The sequence below is a fragment of the Protopterus annectens genome, chromosome 12.part0, assembly GCF_019279795.1.
Source record: "Protopterus annectens isolate FY-2018-M chromosome 12.part0, PAN1.0, whole genome shotgun sequence".
NCBI classification, from domain to species: Eukaryota; Metazoa; Chordata; order Ceratodontiformes; family Protopteridae; genus Protopterus; species Protopterus annectens.
In genome coordinates this window covers 720,140,099-720,153,781 of record NC_056746.1, presented here as the reverse complement: position 1 = coordinate 720,153,781, position 13,683 = coordinate 720,140,099, and the positions used below count along the sequence as shown (strand labels likewise).

The 13,683-nt window shown below is 39.2% G+C and overlaps 1 pseudogene; it reads left to right on the top strand.

Moving 5' to 3' along the window:
* Nucleotides 1-2,731: 2,731 nt before the first annotated feature.
* Nucleotides 2,732-13,475, top strand: LOC122816208 (annotated as a pseudogene).
* The last annotated feature ends 208 nt before the right edge of the window (nt 13,476-13,683 follow it).

The following is a 13,683-nucleotide window of genomic DNA, read 5'->3' as shown; positions in this document are numbered from 1 at the left end:
TATAGCTTCCATTTTTTGTCTCTTTGATGCTTTATTATTTATTTATTTTTTTTGAGAGCCAGGGGGAGGGGATGGACTTGACATGTTTGATTCTGAGGGGAACATGGAGGTTTAGTAGGCTTAGGAAGGACTCACTGAACTAGATTATGGAATTGTCGAGGGGTAGGGTTCTTAGAGGAGTCCAGTCAGTATGCTTTAGACATTCGGAGAAGGTTTGAGAGTTGAAACAGGAGAGGTTATGGGTTTGAATGTAGTGGTGTTGCTTTTGAAGAGTAGGGGGGAGACAGTGGGCAAAAGCTGGCAGGTGGTCACTGAGAGGGTTAGGAAGGATTTGAGATAAAGTTGGGATGAGATGTTAATATCCAGTCAATGATGGTACTGGAGATCCCATCTTTGTTTGGTCTGGTTGGAGAGTTTATTAGTTGTCAGAAGTTGTACAGGTTGATTGTTTGAGATTGGGTTTGAGAACAGATAGAGGCCCAGTTAATGTTCACATCTCCAAGGATGTAGGTTGCATTTTTGATGGTAGAGGAAAACCAGGAGAGGATATCTTCTAGGGTTTGGATATTGTTGCCTGGGGGAATATAGAGGGCACCTATGCATATGGACTTGTGGTTGTTGATTTTTAGTAAGCTTATTGTTATTTCCACATTGGCAAAGGTGGGGATGTGATTAGTGTAAGGGGTAATGGTATGGGAGGAAGAGTAGATGATAGCTACCCCTCCACCTTTCTTATGTAGTCTATCATTCTAAATTATTTGGTAGCCTGGTGGAAGAATTTCATTGTCCTTCATAGGGGGTATAAGCCAGGTCTCTGAGATGGCTGTTATGTCTGGATGGTTGTGGGAGATCCAGACATGGAGGTTAGGGATTTTATTTTGAAGGCTTTGAGCATTGAGGCATATGGCTTTGGGTATTTGGGGTTGTGTGGGAGGGGAGTTTTTGTATTGTGTGTTGGTAGTGGGTCCTGGGTTGGGGTAAATGTCTCCGGTGAGTAAGAGGGAGATTTGGTGGATGATGTGTGTGAGGTATGTCAGTGTGAAAGGTGACTTTGAGTGGTGGAGGGGGTAGCGTTTATTGGCATCAGGTTGGAGGTGTATGTGTGGTGAGAAGATGAGGTCAGTAGACATTTGGGATTGAATAGAAGGGATGTGTTAGTAGAGAAAAGTTTGTGATCAATGGCAATGAAGGGTGGTGTGTGTGTGTAAGTTGGTAGGTGATAGTGGAATGTGTGGGAGAGGTAAGGTGGTGATTAGGCAGTTGTGTAAGAAAAGTAAGACAGGTCAGAGAAATTAGTAGAAGAGAGAGGATTCGTAGATTTGAAGAAATAGGGGGCATTGCTAGTAGTGGGTATGGATTATCAGGGTGGAGTTGTATATTGGGGGTGGGGTCAAGTGTAATAGGTTGATTGGTTGATTGTCGGAGGAGTTGGGGATAGATACATTTACAGGTAGTGGGTCGGGTTGGAATTGGGGGCAGGGTAGGGGAGCAGAGTGATCCCATAGGCAAACGGAGCGGGTAGAGCCCCAGAGAGGTGAGCTAAAACCTATCAGTGAGTGTCTTGTGGCACTTAAGATAGTAGTTGTATCTGAATGCTTAAGAGGGTGAATTACATATGACTGGAAGGTACAGCCTACAGTCCATTAAAGTTTTGAGCAGCAGTTTAAACTAACAACCCAGTGGCTCAAACTTTGGACTGTTTCTATAGGGAGAGGTGCTGTCCGGTACCTTTTGAATCAGTACAAGGGTGTGTTCAGGTTGGATCAGTTGGCTATTGGGAGGGGAGTGAATGGACTTCTGCTGCCTCCTACTGGAGAAAAACTGATAGTACAGGTAGAGTAGCCAGAGGGAAAGAAACAAGGTGTACCTGCGAGTGTGCACACTAACGGGAAGTGCTGTTACAGAGATTAGACCTAGGCTATATGCTATCCATATACAAAAAGCATTGGAGATTACATGCTTTTGTGCTGGCAGATTACAGTAGACTTTCTGGGAGAATTATAAAAAACAACAGTAGATCCTCTGTCCTGGGCAGTGGTTTGGGTGATTTCCTGAAAGGGGAACTTGCAGAAATAAGACTGTGTGGGCTGGAATAGAATCAGAGAAGAAGGATTGGTTAATATCTGCTTACAGGTAAGGTTCTATAGTATTAGCAGAGGCTAGATGAAAGTGAGGAGAAAGAATGGAAGAGTGGTGCATGTATGCGGCGAGAGTGGTGTGTGAAGGAAGGAGAGATGGGGAAATAGAGGGGGTAGTGAGTGAAAGGGAGTGTGCACGTGTGAGATGCAGTTTCAGCAATGCAAGTCTGCAGTGAGGTAACAGCAGTGTGGACTGGTTTAGCTGATTATGATTTGGACAATGCACTATGCAAGAGGGAATACATACAATGAAAAACTGATTTTGTCAATTATTCTGGAGAAAATGTTTTGGTGGTGGATGAAAGAGTAGGGGAAATGCTTAAGTTGAAGTTTATAATGTAGGAGATTTGTAAAGAGTTGTAAATAGTGTAAACAATGTAAATATGTAAATAATATGGAATTTATATATCAGTAAAAGACCCTACTCTTTTCAGAGCATATGGGGATAAGATTTTGCCTTACACTTCCAGTCTGGACATGGAGACAGTTTGGAGATGCAGGAAGTTTGCAAATGTTGGAGAAGGGAAGTGTTTTTTTTTTTTTTTGTGCGTGATATGAAAGAAGCTGTTAATTGAATAGATGAGTTGCTAAACATGATCAAGAGGGAGTCAGAAGTGAAGAGGAGTGAGGTGGAAGGAGAGGAGAGTAAGGAGAGTGCTGCAGAATCAAGTAACAGGCAAAATGATGGAATTGAAATAGATATGGAAGATTCAGAGGTGATTTTTCAGTAGAATTTGTGTCTGTCTGAAACACTGGATTGTGTTGTTACAACCCTCCAGTTGGGTTGCGGGATGTCTACTTAAAAGAACTAATAGAACACAATGAGCCAGAGAACAAGAATTCCATTATAACTCTTAATTATTTCCAATTAAATTTCTTAGTATCCAAGAGGCCTTCTAAAAATCACTCCATCCCTACATTGTGTGGGATAACAGAAAACAAATCAGCAATATTCACTGTTAAAAATATTGTGTCATTATCAAATAATCTTTGTTCAATTTTTCTTAACAAATCCCAGGAGTCCTTCAAAAGCCTTCTTGCTTTATCCAAACTTTTTTAATTTTAGAATCTATGAATTTCGCTAAGGGGTATGTTTTTGAACCAGAGGCCGAAACAATAGGTCTAATCGGGGGGGGGGTTGAGTGTTTTTATGCACCTTTACTATACCAAAAATAACAGGAATCAAAGGCTTTTCTACAAGTAAAAAATCAAAAGTTTGTTTATCAATTAATTCATCTTTTAAAAGCTCTTTAAGTGCAAAATCAATTTTAGAATGTGCAATATTATCTCATCGAGGGATGTTTCATATTTACCTCATTTCTTAATAATTCTTCCATTTTAGCCCCATATATAATATTGTCCATGATAACCATTCGTCCACCTTTATCTGGCCTTGAGATTCTTATGTTCTTATTATCACTTAGCTCTTTCAATAAACTCCTCTCCTGCCAAGTCAAATTCAACACTATTTTTGACTTACTCAAAACTTCTCTAAGTTCTCTTTCAACTACCACCTCGAAGTATTTAAGCCATGGATGTAAGGCAGGGTTACTAATACTTTTCTTTTTAAGTTCTTTATTAGTAGTGGGGAGAGGTTGTTTAAGTTGCTGTTATTTTCAAACAGCAATTCAATTTTTTTCTTTCTAGTAAATAGTTTTGAATCTATTAAAATCTTACTGATATCACTTTTACATTTTGGGACAAATTTCAGTACCTTCATAAAAAGTTTGAAATGTCATTCATTGATTTCTACACTACTATAGTTAAAAATATTATAATTTTGAAACCTAACCACATGTGAAACTGAACTAAAAATATTAGTAGGCAATGTAAGTAAAGCATTTGACAAGATCCAGCATGAAGCACTATGGGACATCTTGACAGAATATAACATAAGTGATAAAATAATCAATATGTTGAAATCAGTTTATAGCAAGAATAAAGTGAGATTGGTGACAAACAGTTGGTTAGAGTGTGGTATTAAATAGGGATGTCTAGCAAGAAGTATACTATTTGCATTAATTATAAATACAGTCATTTGTAATATAAATAAGAGATTAGAGGAAGCTGAATATTGCTCTCCAGAGGGAATTCAGATTCCACTGATGTTTTCTTATGCGGATGATTTGGAACTAGTTTTGGAAAAAAAACAGATGGGTATAGCCATTCAGACACTTAACAAATAACTAAAGGTGTTAGGGCTAAGTATTAATTAAATCTGGGCCACTAGCATCCTCTGTGCATTCGGCCCTGTCTAGGCCGCTGCTCACATTTCCCACCGCTCCCCAAGGTGTTATTCCCCTTCTTCACTACAAAACAGAATATCATTCCTTTCAGAGAAGACGGCGGTGGGCAGTCTACTTGATCTATATTAAGTTTATTGGGACCCTATCTCCCTAAAGAGACTCAGTCCACTCCCCAAGGTGTTATTCCCCTTCTTCACTACAAAACAGAATATCCTTCCTTTCAGAGAAGACGGCGGTGGGCAGTCTACTTGATCTATATTAAGTTTATTGGGACCCTATCTCCTTAAAGATACTCAGTGTATGTACTCTGTCTTACAATATGTTTTACTAGCATCGTCTGTAACTTGAGCAGCATTTCTACCTCGGTACATGTGAAAGCAGCCTACCAGTGGTCACTGCACAGCCCCCCCCCACCACCACCACCCCATCCTTGGCTTACTGTCTTACAATCTACTCCACATACTTACCTCTATCTAACTTCTATATTCTGAACTTCTAAGTGGAACCTCTTCTCCTGACAGTACACCTCCCTCCTTTCTCCACTAGGTGGCAGCATACTCCCTATAATTTAAGCCCAGCAATACATTCCCCCTTACTCTCCACTAAATAACTCTACCTTGAAAGTGTCTCTGCCCCTCACCAAGAAATCTGTGATTTTATCTCCCCTCACACATATACCTGCTTTAGTAAGTGTCGCTGTCCCTCACCAAGACAGCTGTACTGTCATCCCTCCTTACTTATATATTTGCTTTACTAGAAGGTTTTTCCCCATTGATTTAGGACACTAAGAATTTTTAGTACAAAGAAAGTTTTTAATTCATATACCTGCACCCCTGCAGTAGTTCCCCTTCTCCTGCCTCAGGTCACTGATTGTTTCTGGGCCTTCCCGCCTTCCTGGCTCTATCACCCCTCCTCCTCCTTCTTCTTTCCCTCCCTATTTCCTCCTTTACTTATCCCCTCCCCCTCGGCACATTCCCGCCCTTAATGTTATTTCTCCTTGACAACATCTGAGGCGCCATTTTTAAATCTGGGCCACTAGTGTCCTCTGTGCATTCGGCCCTGTCTAGGCTGCTGCTCACGTTTCCCGGTAAGAGTAACATAGTGTAGCTTACGTGGAATTTGATTTATGTATTTACAGAGTCTAATGCACATATGCGTATACTATATTCACTGTTACCTAACTTCTGAAAAACTCAAATGTTACTGTCTGTACTTCTTATGGTGTTTTTTGCCCTCTATGCTTACTGGAAACTTATTGATTGTGACTATTAACCTATATATCTGATATCACTGTTTGTACTGCTCATATGCTGTTATCTTGTTTCTGATATCACTGTTTGCACTGTTTATGCTTTTTGCTACTTATTGGAGGCTGGTTCGTACATATTAACCCACTCCCATAGTTACTCTCTATGCCATTATAGTTGTGAGCCCTTCGAGGCATCTGGTAAGCAGCAGTAGATGCTGAATTTGTAGCTAGTGTCTGGGCGTGCTTTTGAATCAGCATTTTGACTATCTCCACAATGCCAATACCGCCGTGACCCCCTTATAGTTGCGAGCCCTTGAGGCGTGTGGTATAACAGCATTAGGCACTGTAATTGAAGCTAGTGTCCTGGTGTGCCTTTGAATCGGCTTTTGAATATCTCCACTACGCCAACATAGCTGTGATTCCTTTGAGGCGTCTGTTGAGCAGCATTAGGCCCTACAAACAACGCTAGTATCTTGGCGTGTTTAACTAATTGTCTGTAACATTATTAATTGCTTTATTTGCTTCCCTATTGCCAGTCTCATTATTTTGAATTAGTACCAGCCTGTTTGTGGACATTCAAATGTTAGACTAGCCTCCCCATTACCCGTTACTACTTATTGAACTAGTACTAACCCGTTTGTATAGATTAAGCTGTTAAAATTGTTATATAGGGGCTAAAAATGCAATTATACGTAGCAAACCGTATTATGGTATTCTGTTAAGCAGCTCTAGATGCGGCAAACAAGGCTAGCATCCTGATGTGTTTAACTAACTGTCGGTACCTTTAATAGATCATCCTTTTTGCTTCCCCATTGCCCGCCACCTATTTTTGGCATAGTACAAGCTTGCTGTGTCTATTAAGCTCTGTAATTGCACTAAAAGTGTTGTAATGTAGTGGTTAAAACACTAATACAATAGTGAACTTCTTAGAAGCGTCTTTCAACTAGCATTAGACGCTAACCTTATTGAGGCGTCCTTTCTCAAGCAGCTCTAGTCACCACCAACAACGCTAGTGTTCTGGTGCGTTCACTTTGACTGTTGGTGTGTTTAGTTTGATTGTTGATAATTATAATTACTTGATCCTATTGCTTTCTCTTTGCCCACCTCATCTTTTCTTCGCTTAGTGTAAGCCTGTTTTGTGTTTACTAAGTGCTAAGTGAAGCTTATCATAACCTGCTGACTTTCTACTGCACTATTGCTTCCACTTTACTTTTTATCTTCTCCTCTCTTCCACTTCACTCCACACTATAATACTCCCTCCTCTACTCTGCATTCTCTACTTTTGCTCTCTCCTTCTCCCCTTTTTTCCCCTACCCCATTTTTCTAACGTTTTGTTTTTTTCTCACTCTTCTTTTCAACCGCTCCCCAAGGTGTTATTCCCCTTCTTCACTACAAAACAGAATATCCTTCCTTTCAGAGAAGACGGCGGTGGGCAGTCTACTTGATCTATATTAAGTTTATTGGGACCCTATCTCCCTAAAGAGACTCAGTGTATGTACTCTGTCTTACAATATGTTTTACTAGCATCGACTGTAACTTGAGCAGAATTTCTACCTCGGTACGTGTGAAAGCAGCCTACCAGTGGTCACCCCACAGGCCCCCCCACCACCCCATCCTTGGCTTACTGTCTTACAATCTACTCCACATACTTACCTCTATCTAACTTCTATATACTGAACTTCTAAGTGGAACCTCTTCTCCTGACAGTGCACCTCCCTCCTTTCTCCACTAGGTGGCAGCATACTCCCTATAATTTAAGCCCAGCAATACATTCCCCCTTACTCTCCACTATATAACTGCACCTTGAAAGTGTCTCTGTCCCTCACCAAGACAGCTGCACTGTCATCCCTCCTTACTTATATATTTGCTTTACTAGAAGTTTTTTCCCCATTGATTTAGGACACTGAGAATTTTTAGTACAAAGAAAGTTTTTAATTCATATACCTGCACCCCTGCAGTAGTTCTCCTTCTCCTGCCTCAGGTCACTGATTGTTTCTGGGCCTTCCCGCCTTCCTGGCTCTTCCCGCTCCGTTCGCCCTATGGGCTCACTCTGCTCCCCTACCCTACACCCAATTCCCACACGCCCCCAACCAATCAGGACACTCATCACTATTAGGCCTTCCCTACTCTCCAGCCTATCAGGATACACCCTACACTCTCCCACTTTTCTACCCTGCCTACTTCTCTATAACACACCCCCAACACACAGTCTCATATCTCCTTTCTCTTTTAATCCTTAACTGTCTCCCATTACCATGCTCAGCCTTCCTTCCAAAGTACTTCTCTACTCTCCCTTCATCTTACTTCTACTAACACTATACCATTTAACCTCCTATACTAACTCTCATATTCCCTCTTCCCCTTTCACTCCCCAGCACCATTACACATCACACTTCCACAACATCTCTACATCTTTAGTTCTCTTCTATCCTCTCCTTCTCTTAAAAATAAAACTTTTTCTAATCACTAACAACTACTACAAACTTAAACCAACTCACTACCAACATTATCTACCTAAACAAAATTCAAATAAACGTATCCCCAACTTTGCTGGTCTTCATTTAGCTGGTGACATACACCCCAATCCAGGCCCAGACTTCTCTCCTACTAATCAGTCTTGCTCTAAAAATAAAACTACTCATAAAAACCTCAAATTCCTCACAATCACCGCACAAAGTTTAAAAAATAAATTAACACTCTTCCATGCCTGGCTCTCCCATAACTCTCCAGACATAGCAGCCATCTCTGAAACCTGGCTAAAACCACACATTAATGAATCTGAATTCCTACCTCCAGGATTTCATTCTCTCCAGTCTGATCGTACTAATAGAAGAGGAGGTGGAGTTGCCTTAATCTACTCTAACCTCCTAACTATGACTCCATACCCCAACACCGTTCCCTCTTTTAATAATGCAGAACTAGTTATTGGTATACTAAAAATAAACAACCACAAAAGCATCTGTATTATTTCCCTCTACATTCCTCCTGGTAACAACACCAATACTTTAGAAGGCATCCTCTCATGGTCCTCTTCTAACATTAAACTAGAAACCTTTATTATGGGAGATGTAAACATTGACTGGGGAAAAATCAGCAACCCTAATCCCTCCATTACTATCAACCTACTCAACTTCACTCAACTTACAAACTCAATTACCAGACCTAACAAAACTGACCCCCCTGGCTCCATACTTGACTGGATACTAGTATCACATCCTCACAAAGTTATAAAATCTGGTGTCAATCCTGACCCTTTAGGAGACCACCTCCCTGCCTTCTCCATTTGAGCCACTCCCTCCTCTCTTCCCTCTCACCACTTTATTCAAACTTGTAACCTAACTAACTTTAATCAAACTTCTTTCTCAAACTCCCTGAAGCTAACTAACTGGAACCCCCTAAAAATGTTGCCTCTAGACAAAGCTGTTGAGTATTTCAACTCCACATTCTTAACTATCCTTAACTCCCAAGCCCCAATAAGACGAAAAAGAATCAAAACTAAAACCACCCCTTGGCTCACCAATGACACTAAAAAGATTATGCTTCAAAGGGATAAAACCTGGAAAGCCTACCTTAAACACAAACAACCTGAAATTTTCCTTAAGTTTAAACAACTAAGAAACCTTGCCAAAAAACTAGTCATTACAGATAAAAAATCCTACTACATCAAACTACAGGAAAACCACACAAGAAATCCCAAACAGTTCTGGAACTCCATTAACTCCCTCCTTACACCAGGTACAAAAAACAATCCCTGTCCTGACACCAGCAAATCTGACACAGAAATAGATTCACTATTCAATTCCTTGTTCACCTCCTCTATCGCCGAACTAACCAAGACTTTCACTAACAGCAACCCTTCCCCTCAAATCTATCTTCCTCTCCCTTTTCAGCCCCACAGATTTTCAACCTCAAACCAGTACCCACCAACCTAATAAAGAAACTGCTCTATAAGCTAAAGTCTTGCTCCAATGCCCCCGATAACATCCCTTCCTCCTTCCTAAAGATAGCTTTTGACTCCATAGCATTTCCCATCAGCATCCTAATAAATAGGTCTCTACTTGAATCCTATGTATCCAAACTCTGGCGTTCTGCTTTCATTCTTCCACTTCACAAAGGAGGCAAAAATTGTAACATCTCCAATTTCCGTCCCATTGCCATCCTCTCCCTTATATCCAAAATCCTAGAAAAATGTATCCACCTACAGCTCATGCCTTTCCTTACTGAACACCAACTACTCTCTCCAACCCAGCACGGCTTCTGCCCTGGACACAGCACTAACACTGCCCTTCTCTCCTTCCTTCATTCTGTGAACTCTGCACGTGACTCCAGTAATTTAGTGTCATCTGTTCTACTAGACCTATCCAAAGCCTTTGACACCATCTCCCACTCCCTCCTTCTAAACCACATCTCTGACCTCAACCCGAGTCAAAAAGCTCTTTGCTGGTTCTCCAGCTACCTTTCAAACAGGTCACAAGCTGTGAAGTGGGGCCAAGCTACGTCTACCTTCCTTCCTACCCCTACCGGAGTACCCCAAGGTTCCATTCTTGGCCCATTACTATTCAATATCTTTATTAACAACTTTCATAAAGCCATCCCCAACACCACAATTGTGCAATATGCTGATGATTCCTCTCTGATCTGCCAAGCCCCTTATCTAACAGAGCTCCAAGCTCTAACCCAGACAGCATTTTCAACCACTGAAAACTGGATGTTCCAAAACCACCTCTCCCTAAATGCCAACAAAACCAAGATCCTGCTCTTCTCCCCCTCCAAATCCTCATCTCTTGACAAAAACTCTTTCCAAATAACCAGCCTTAACAACTCCACAATTGAAATAGTAACCTCCACTAAACTTGTTGGTGTTACAATAGATGACCAGCTCAAATTCAATACTCATATTCAACTAAACATCAAAAAAACACACATAAAACTTGGCCTACTGTATAGAAACATCAACTTTCTGTCTCCTTCCACTAGACTAACCCTTGCCTCTACTTTCCTCCTTCCGTCTCTACTATATGGCGCTCCTCTGCTCACTAACCTATCTTCTACCCTTAACTCCTAATTGGAACAATGCTGCAATAAAATCTCTAAATTTGTCACTAAATCCAAATCCTCCTCACATCACTGCACCTCCCTTCACTCTCTAAACTGACATGAACTCCCAAATCATCTTAACTTTCTCCAACTCACCACAGCTCATAAACTACTGTTCCATCCTACTAACTGTCCTGCACTTTCGAATATTCTTCAACCCTATACTCTCCTCAGATCCCTTAGATCTTCTCACCAAAACCAGATCACAGTACAAAAACCAAAGCACCCAGCAGGCCAACTACTCTTATCCTTCACCCTTGCTAAAAAATGAAATGCCCTACCCACCTCCCTAAGAACCTGCAACAACCTAACCAACTTCAAAACCCAACTTTATTCTCACCTTTATCTAAATAGGATATGCAACTGTACCCTTCAACCAACACCTGTCCAATTATCCTCCCCTTTCTCTCCAGGCTAACCTCTATACCTTCCTAATCCTCCTCTAAGCCCACTTACAATTCTAAATGTAGTAGCTACTAAACCATTTTTTTCCTCTTTTGCTTAAGCTACCCAGGCAAACCTCCTTACCTTCCTCTCCTCAACTAAAATACTAATTTCATTAAGCTTCTAAACATTTAAAGTTTTCAATGTTTTAATTTTTCTTCTTTACCTTGTCTTTGCTTTCTATACATATGGCAATCTTTTTCCCACTGAACTTAACTGACATTGTTAATACTTTTTGCTTTGAGCCAGCTGATATTGGTATTGCAGTTTATTTTTGTACAAAAGTGTTAATTGTAATGTTATCTGTGTCTGAACTCTTTTTGTAATTAAAATTGTTGTTAATGTGGAGCCTTTCTCCCCAGGCCTCCACTGAAAATGGGACCCCAAGCCCAGTAGACCTCCCAGGTAATCAAACTGAAATAAATAAATAATAATGAAGAAAAAAGTAAAGGACTGGGGTTCTCTGGAAAAATTAAAGGTATTCAATTTAATAAAGAACAAATATAAATTTTGGGAATAAAGTTTGGTAGTGAACAACAGAGAGTCACACAATGGGAGGATATGATACTTAAAATAAGAAACGTATATATTCTGGAGAACTTTTAAACTTTCATACAAGAAAAAAGTATATGTGATTAATTCTGTGCTATTAGGTAAATGGCACATCTGGCAAGTGTGTTTAGGACATTAGTATGTTAAAAAATAATTATTTAATGTGTTATTCACATCCATGTGGGGATCTATGTTGAATCATATTAAAAGAAGAGTTTTATATGTTAATAAAAAGGAAGGATGTCTGGGTTTAATAAACCCAATTCTATATATAGCATCATTAAACTTATGTAAAGTATTAATAGGAATACAAGAAAAAGGAAATTTGTTAATAAAGATTAAAGAGAAAAAATATAAATCTATATGGGAAAACCCCTAAAAGTTTAAAAACAAGTAAAGGGATCATTTGTATCAAAATTAAATTATATCAAGAAAAAAATATTACTATGGAAAATTGCTTTAGGAAACATAGACAAAAATAAGAAAACATGGTATGAAAATATAATAGGAAACATTTACTATTTGTATCTTTGGAAACAGAAGAATGTACAGATTTTTATGGAGGGTATTTATAAATAAGTTACTGCTAAAAGCAAATATTTCATATAAATCAAGAAAATAATTGATTTACATTATGGGGAACTAGAGACCACTGAACATGTGTTTTTGAAATGTGATAGAGTGAATCTATTATGGAAAGAGATATGTGACAAAGACTGTTTAAAAGGACTGAAAAATGCTAATTGTATAAATATGGATATAAGTGAATATGGATATTATGAGAATATGAAAAAAGGATGTAGATAAATTAAATGATATAATGTTTTGTATAATATGTATTATATGGTATGAAAGAATGAATAAAGTAACATATAATGGAAAATGGGTATTGTCAGAGATTTTGAAAAAAAATATGATTTTGTTTGTGGGAGAAAGAGTGTGGGGAGTTGAAAGTCTAAACAAAATTACTTGTTTTAAAATGTGTGAATTACTGGTAATCGTTTGTAAATAATTGTAAAAATTGTGTGAATTTTGTATATAGAATGTATATATTGTATTCTGTGACTTTTAATAAAGGACCCCTACTTGTCATTGTTGTGAGTGGGACCCATTTTGCAGGAGAACTTCCTTTTTCTGTTCCAGGCACAGAGTCAGCTAGGAGAAACAGGGAGGCAGATGGACAGATAAGGAGATAATGGAATGGTAAGAAAAGTGGAGGAGAAAGCAACTATCAAGATCAGAGAATTTGTGCAAGATTCTGAGGAGATGATTCAAAGAAATGTTTGATGGAGATGAGTAAGCAAATTTGAGTGTACAAATGTGAACAGCAGTGGAAATGTACTCACTGTGAAATTGAACTGTAGGACTGTGGTGATGATAAAAATTTTGAAACCTGCTTGCCGGCCCTGATAAAAGATGCAAATGGGATAATTCTTGTCTTCAACCCTGACTTACCCTGACATCTAAAGAAAATACAGGTGTGGTACACTTATTTTGTGTTACAGTAGATTGCAAGATTATCAGTGTTTACTGACTGCACAACACAAGCCAGGATCTGGCACAGATAAAGAGCAACTACATTTAGCACAAACCTTGAGCACACTGAAACTAATACACTCCAACCTAGATGATGACCCTGAAGATGTGAGGACAGAATTTAGAAAGTACCCTTGCAAAAGTAGTTCAATGAATGAGTGCCAAGACCAAGAAGGGATGTCAATCAATGCTCAAAACATCAGAAACTTGTAAAAACTTTGTTGTCTACAACAAACACTCAGGTTTGAGTTTCACTGAAATCTACATGTATTTATTTAGCAACCTGAGAAGCTCAAAGGAAGAATATAAATAATGTACTGAAGAAAATACAATGAAAAGTACTGAGAAAGATTTCAAGAACTCTATAATGTATTGTGTGATATATATATATATATATATATATATATATATATATATATAT